Consider the following 7,711-nt stretch of genomic DNA (forward strand, 5'->3'; position numbering starts at 1 on the left):
GTAAAGTGCCTGGCATATATTATTATTATTGTTATTATAAAAATAGAAACAAGATAATTCCCACCTTAAAGGACTTTATATTTTACAGGGAGAAGACAATACGTAAAGTAATTCAGTCAAGAAACATTTTAAAAGTACCTACTATGCGCCAGTCACTGTGCTAAACACTGGGGACATGAAGAAAAGTTAAAGACAGGACCTCAAGAGCTCACAGTCCAACGTGGGAGAAAACATGCAAACCTATCTATAAACAAGCTATATATAGATTAAACTGGAAATAATCAGAGGGAAGTCACTGAAATTAAGAGGGATTGTGAAAGCCTTCCTGTAGAAGGTAAGATTTTTAGCTGAGACTTGAAGGAAGCTCAGGAAGCCACAAAGCAAAGATGAGGAGGGAGAGCATTCCAGGCATGGGGGCACAGCCAGAGAAAAATGCCCCAGAGCTGAGAGATAGAGTGGCTTGTTTGAGGAACAGTAAGTAGGTCAGTGACGTAATTCAGTGTGTGGCTGGGGAGCAGGTTTGGGGGGGGGTGGGCGAAGAAAGGGACTTGGTACACTGGATTTATTTTTCCTTATTCTCCCTATTATCATAAAGGGATCATGAGAGACTTGGTCCAATGTCTTGGCAAAATTGTTTCTTGAAGCTCTCTTATCAACTAGTGTAGCATCCTTATCAAAAAAGAAAGGAAATGAGGCTAACTTGGAATAATCTTCTGTTTCACTAACTCGTTCTGGCCACAGGTGCTAAGTACTTCAATTTCAGTGTCCCAAAACCAGAACTCTAATAAAACAGTCTAGAATTTTGCCAGAGATAGAGGTCAAGGTCCCAAGACTAGCTTTTATTTTGGCATATTTTGTGTCTCCTTGTATGCATACTCTTTCCTTCCCCAGGTAGAATTTTTTCTTGTCTTTTATTTACAGTCCCTATGGCACACAATGGCTACTTAATACATATGTGTTGATGGATATACCTTCTTATTCTATGAGAATCAGAGCAATGGTTACCAATCTCCAGAATCATAGCAATCTATCCTGACTTGTACATGTTTTCAGAGATCACAACTGGCCCCTGCACTAGCCCACGACATCTGCAAGTTCTCAGTATGCTGAGATATATACTTCATTTACCCTTGTTAATGGGAAATCACTGAAGGCAATTAATTACTCTTCTAATGGTTCCTCACATAGCATGGGTTTCAGTTTCTTTTTACACACTTTTTTTGGTCTGTCTTTCTAAGACCGAAGATTATTCTCTTGAATAGAGAAAACAAATAAAATAAGTTGTTAAACCTTCTTTTTCATCTACTGCCAATGTTCCATTTTTGTAGTAGGCCTATGGAGACTTTCAGCTGCTATATGTAGTCAATTATTATTATTGTGACCTAAAATAACACAGAACCTTAGGGCTAGATCCTTTTTAGATTAAGATACCTTAATGATCACCTAGTCTTTTTGTTGTTCAGGTGTTCAATCATGTCTGATTCTTTGTGACCCCATAGACCATAGCACACCAGGCTTTTCTATCCTCCACTCTCTCAAACTCTGTCCAAGTTCATGTTCATGGTTTCCATGATACTATCTATCCCCCTCATCCTTGTGTTTCCCCCTTTTCCTTTTGCCTTTAATCTTTCCCAACATCAGGGGCTTTTCTAACCCCTTCCTATTACAAATGAGGGAACTGAGACTCAAGAATTTACCCAAAGTCAACACCAAATTGGTGGGAGAGCTGGGACTAGGATCCATCTCTCTCAGTTTTTGATCCAAAGCTCTTATTATTATTATTATTAATCTAGGTTTCCTCAAAGTGCTCGAACTTTTATAAGAGCTAACAAAACCAAGATCCTGTTATGTTTTTGATGCTAGTAGTAAGTCTGAAGAATCTTGGCTCTTGAATACTACATTTTCCAGTTTTATAATGCTTTTATTTTGCAGTGTTCAAGGTGATATCCAGTCACCTGTACCTTTCAGATTCAATATGTGAGTGGTTTTCACATTGTTTTTAAAATCAATCCAATTTAGTCATCTCAAAGGTGAATAATGACAATTCACATTTTTTTAATATAACAGAATGAGAAAACATTTCTTTATATAGGAAATCAATATTTAAAATTATTAGTCTGATGTCTTTTATTTTTATATAACAGTCATTTCTATAAGCCCTACCACCACAAGTCTTCCCTTTTTAACAAAGAAAAGCACTTAAGCAGAACCAGCTGTGGCATCAGAAAGGGGGGGGGGGCACTATATTTCTCTATTTCTTTTGACATATATAATGCTATTAGAACAAGCCTCTATTTCAATAGTGTTAAATTGGCAATCACACTTAACCCCTTATGTTTAATCTTCCTTAATCTTGGTTCTTATGCAAGGCCAATCAAAAGACAAACAGAATCTACCTGTCTTGAATCCTCCCCCCCCCCCCCAACAAGAGACTAGCAGATATAAAGAGTTTCTGTCTTTCCTCCCCTGAAACATAATAAACTGCTCCCAAGGTCAATGACCGTCCTGTTGTCATCTGTGCTGGTCTATGTGTTTTATATATAGTGTAAGTACCTATGGAAAATAACTTATATTAAGAATAATAACTTCTATTGTCTTGTAGAGACAAACTTTTGTCTGTGTACCAACTGATGCTTTTTCCTGTCTTGGCCTTTCCTGACTGGGCCTACAAGCCACAGGCCTCCCCTGACTTGTAGCAGATCCATCTGTGACCCTTAATCTTAGAGCTATGTAAACATGAATACCAGGATGTCATGTATGGAAGAGCACTATGTCTTGCTTGTTATAAAATATTTTGATGAGGCCAGTTGCGGGATAGGTGTGGGTTGAGGTAGGGGCCCCGGGCTGCCTGGGGCAGAGCCATAGCCTACGCGGTGGGCGGAGCCTGTAGGGGGTGTACCGGAGGCGGGGAAGGCGGCGGCATCGGCTCCGGGGCGGGAGCGGGGTCCTGGGGCGGAGCCGCGGGAGCCCGGGGAGCTCCGGGGGCGGGCCAGGGAGGCCGGGGGGCCGGGCGGCCGGGCGGCGAGCCCTGTACTGCTGCGGGAGCATCCGAGGAGGGAGGCAGGACCGAGCCCTCTACGGGCGCATCATGTGGAGACTGCGGCGCTTTGGGGCGGTGCTCACCGAGCACTTGGCGGCCGCCGAGCTGGGCGCGCGCGGGGAAGAGGCAGCATGGGGTGACAGACTCATTCATGAGCGAGACCTGGCTTGGTTGCAGCAGGCAGATGTGGTGGTGGCTGAAGTGACCCAGCCTTCCCTGGGTGTTGGCTATGAGCTGGGCCGAGCTGTGGCCCTCAACAAGAGAATTCTCTGCCTGTTTCGCCCTCAGTCTGGCCGAGTGCTCTCAGCCGTGATCCGTGGTGCAGCTAATGGGACACGATTCCAGGTGTGGGGCTATGAGGAGAATGAAGTGGAGACCCTGCTGGACCGGAACTTTGAGACCGATCCTCCTGAGCCTGGAGCTGCCTCCCCCTCTCCAACTCTGACTTCTTGATCTAACCTTGATATCTAAATTTCTACTCCAAAACCTGATGATTCCACTTCTTACATATGCCATTCTTGGCTCCTATCCCCAATCCTGAAAAGGTGTATTCAAGTTGAAAAAAAAAATATTTTGATGAGGTGGTATGATAAATTACTAATTGTAATAAAGTGGATTTTCTCCATACTTTATAATCTTCACAATATTCATGTCTGAAAGTATATGTATTATTCTGTATCACTGGTCCCCTTCCTCTCCAAAGAAAGGAGTGAGGTATATTTTCTCTAGAAACAAGAAATCACTAAAATTACACTGTGTAAAACATGTTATTTCAGAATTTGTTTCAGCACTCTTCATTTGCTTTTTTGTAGCCATTGTGTGTCTTGTCCTGGTTCTTCTTCCTTCACTCAGCATTAGTTCATATGTCTTCCCACATTTCTCTGTGTTCGTTATATTTGTCCTATCTTACAACTCACTAGTGTTCCATTACATTAATATACTGTAGTTGGTGCTTCTGAGTTCTTGCCTAAAGGAGCAATAAATTTCCCCAAACAAAAAGATGAGTTATATGAATGTAATTTACATCTGACTTGGTACATTAATAGGGTTATTTAGCTCTCTGTTTTGCCAAGTGAGAACACATTAAGGCTTCAGAAAGCTATCCAAATCTTATCTCTCCTTGCTGTAAAACAAAGTCAGCAAGGTTCAGAAATGTCCCAGAGTTAACTGACCAGTCAACGTGTCTATGGCCTTCATGCTTCAAGAGAAAGGTCAACAATGAGAGTGTGGGAAATTCTTTCTATGCCATGGCACACTCCCAAAACTAGTTACGTATTTACCTTACTTAAGCAAGAATAAATGGTTCTTTTAATTAAAAAAAAAGTTTATTTTAGGAAGCAATAAAAATAACTGGCATTTACATATAGGACTTGAAAGTTTATGGTTCTTGTCACATGTTGTCCCACTTGAGCCTCACCATAGCCTTATGTGGCAGGTACCAGGTGTGTTATTATTTACCACATTCTGCAGTTAAAAGTCAGTTGCCAAATTGAATTGCCAAATAACATAGCTAGTAAATGTCAGCACTTAACACAGTGCCTGGTGCCTACTATTAAGTACTGTTTATTGATAAATTGGTGTGGCAGGAGCAATACCAACAGTGTCCTCCCACATACAAGCTACCCTAGTTTTCCCCCTAAAAGACAAGGAAACCATCTTTGAGAATTGCTTGGTCCAGTCCCAACCTGGTCCTATTGACTTGGCTCACATAGAGCCAGTGTCCTTCAGGTTTGACAGGTGTTCCATCCCTGGAGTGATTATACCCTCCCTTGCTGACCGGATGAGGAAGGCTGTGCCTTCTCAAGCAAAATGCTCTTTTCTTGTTGAGTTTCTTATCCATACCATTGCTAAGAAACCTTTTGTTAGTTGTTAAATGTTTGACAAGTGCATTATTTCATTCAAATCCAGATCTGGTCTGTGTTAGTCCTAGGCTGGATTTGAACTCATGTCTTTTTGACTCCAAGTTCAGCATTCTTGCTACGCTGAGGTAGAAATACAGACTGTGGATTTTATCTTGCCTATGGATGCTGTTCTGACACCACTGTAGTCTTCATCCATTACTTCATTGTAGCATAGAGGTGATTTGAGGTCTTCAAAGTTCAGCCAGCAGAACACAGATTCTGAACAGGTTTTTCCAGGCTGGGGAAGCTTTGAGTCTGAGCCCATCAATGAACTGAATTTCATCTGAGGATCAACTTAATTACTTTTAGAGAGGCTTGTCATCAACTTGGCCACAGGGTGATGAAAGTTTCAGCTACTACAACTTATTAAGACCAGCTTCTAAGCCTTTCAGGGGTTTGTGATCAGTGTTAATAGAGGCAATGCCCACACAGGAAATCTCAGATCCTTGAAGAATTGAAGAGTATAGAGAGTAAATATAGTATCACCTTTCCCTGATAGGGCTCCTAATATAAAATATCCCTCAAGGTAATAGGATTGTAAAAAGAATGTGTAACATTACAAATATCAGTGTTCAGGTAAGCATAAAAAAACTGACCTCTAAATTTTCTCTTGAATTTAAAATGAATCCTGTCTTACAGAATTTGTCTCAGTCAACTAACATTTAAGTGCCTCCAATGGTTGTGGTTTGTTCTTTATTCTAGAAGAGGACCATGCCACCAGGGAGATGATGACATGACTTTCAATTAACTTTGAGTGAGGCAGGACTGTGCAAAGTCACCAGTCTCATTTTCTCCTCTAGAGACATCTGGGTCCAGTGACCAGATATTGATCAGGATGACTGGAAGATGGCCCAGGATGCAGTAGGAGACCTTGGCCCTTTTAAGCTAAGGCCTTTTCAGGTTCTCACTTTGAGTGAGGTGATATCCATTCAGTGAATAGGCCTCTTTAAGAAGTGAGTCAAGGGATGGCCCCTTTAAAAAAAAAAAAAAGAAATCAAACTGGGAGGGGAAGACCCTCAGAGCTGCTGGCCAAAAGAGAAATAGTTACCATTTACATTCACTCTGATCCAGGAGGACCCAGAAATGCCAGAAATGACCATTAAGTGGTGTTTGGGCAGGGACCTATTGTTGTCCAATCCATGAGATCCGGAGTAAATTGGTTTTAAGGCTTGGTCTTTGAGAGAGAAATCTAGCCAGTAAATCCCAAGTTAACTAGGCTGCTTTCAGCCATCAAAATATGCCTTCCTTTGGGCAGAATACCCCAAGGTAAGGGGAAAGGAGAGAGAAGAGGAGAGAAGAGGAGAGGACTAGATGACCTGAGTCGCCCAACTGGAACTGGCCAGCTGGATCCCCATTCAGGCAGCTTGGACTACTTACAGGTTGTGGTTTGTCCTTCTTTCTCCAAGAGGACCTGTGACCTCAGGGAGATGGTGACATGACTTGCAATTGGCTGTATTCCTACTATGCTCCAGGTACTGTGATAAGTGTTGGGGACACAAATATGAAAGAGAAAGACAGTCTCTGCCCTCCGAGAGCTTACAATCTAATGGAGGAAGATAACACACAAAAGGAAGTTGTAAAGCAAGGAAAGGAGGGGGAAAGAATATGTATGACACAGGGAAACAATGGAGAAGTCCCCAGAAGTGCAACTGGGTGAGGAATGAAGAGTTCATTCTGTGATAATTACTAAATAGCTTACATTTGTGCACTTTGTCTGCATTTTCTCATTTATTTCTTATTGCTCTGTGAGGTATATTAAGTATTTACTACATTGTAAAGATTAGGAAATGGAATCTCAGAGAATTTTGATGACTTGCCTAAAATCACTATAGCTAACAAATGACAAAGTTGTTACTCAAAACTATGCCTTCCATCCTTATGTCTAGGGTTATTTCTGCTACAACTTATTGGTAGAATAAGGATAGGAACTACATCCGTGACTTCATTGTCATGTATAGCGACTTCTCAGTTGAAGAAATTCACTCTACCAGTGCAGGTCAGCAAATTCTCTGTAATTTATAGTCTTAAAAGAGTTGCCTAGAGAACTGAAACAATAAAACAAAGTTTAAAAAAAAGAGAAGAAACAAGAAAATGTGAAATATTTCATCAGAAAAACAACTGACATGGAAACATATCAAAGAGAGAAAACTTAAGAATTATTATCAAAGAAAAAACTAGATATTATATTTCAAGAAATTATAAAGGAAAATTGTCCCAATATCCTAGATTCAGAGGATTACATAGAAATGGAAAGAATTCACCTATCACCTCCTAGAAGAAATTCCAAAATGAAAATTCTTGGAACATTATAGCCAAATTCCTAACCTCCCAGGTAAGAGAGAAAATATTTCAAACAACCAGAAAGAAAACATTTAAATACCATGTAGCTATAATCAGAATCACACGAGATTTAGAAACTACTATGTTAAAGTAGTGGGAGGCTTAGAATCTTGTATTCTCAAAGGCAAAGGAGCTACAACCAAGAATAACCAACTCAACAAAACCAGGTAGAATCCTTCAGGGGAAAAATGAATATTTAATAAAATTCAGGATTTTCAAGCATTCCTGATGAAAAGACTAGAGGTGAATAGAAAATTTGACTTTCAAATTCAAGGGAAGCATAAAAAGGTAAAAAAAAATAAATCAGAAGGAATTCAATAAAGTTAAACTGTTTATATTTCTATATGAGAAGATAATGCATATAATTCCTAAGGATTCTATCATTATTAGGTAAGTTAGAAGGACTATATAAAAAGAGGGCATGGGAGTG

The 7,711-nt window shown here is 40.4% G+C and overlaps 1 pseudogene; it reads left to right on the forward strand.

The window, feature by feature from the left end:
* Positions 1 to 410: 410 nt before the first annotated feature.
* Positions 411 to 4,189, forward strand: LOC138144123 (5-hydroxymethyl-dUMP N-hydrolase pseudogene; annotated as a pseudogene).
* Positions 4,190 to 7,711: the final 3,522 nt, after the last annotated feature.

Source organism: Petaurus breviceps, unplaced genomic scaffold (assembly GCF_028583685.1).
Source record: "Petaurus breviceps papuanus isolate PSGF00001 unplaced genomic scaffold, PetGlider_PUasm1.0 90686, whole genome shotgun sequence".
In the NCBI taxonomy this organism is placed as follows: Eukaryota; Metazoa; Chordata; class Mammalia; order Diprotodontia; family Petauridae; genus Petaurus; species Petaurus breviceps.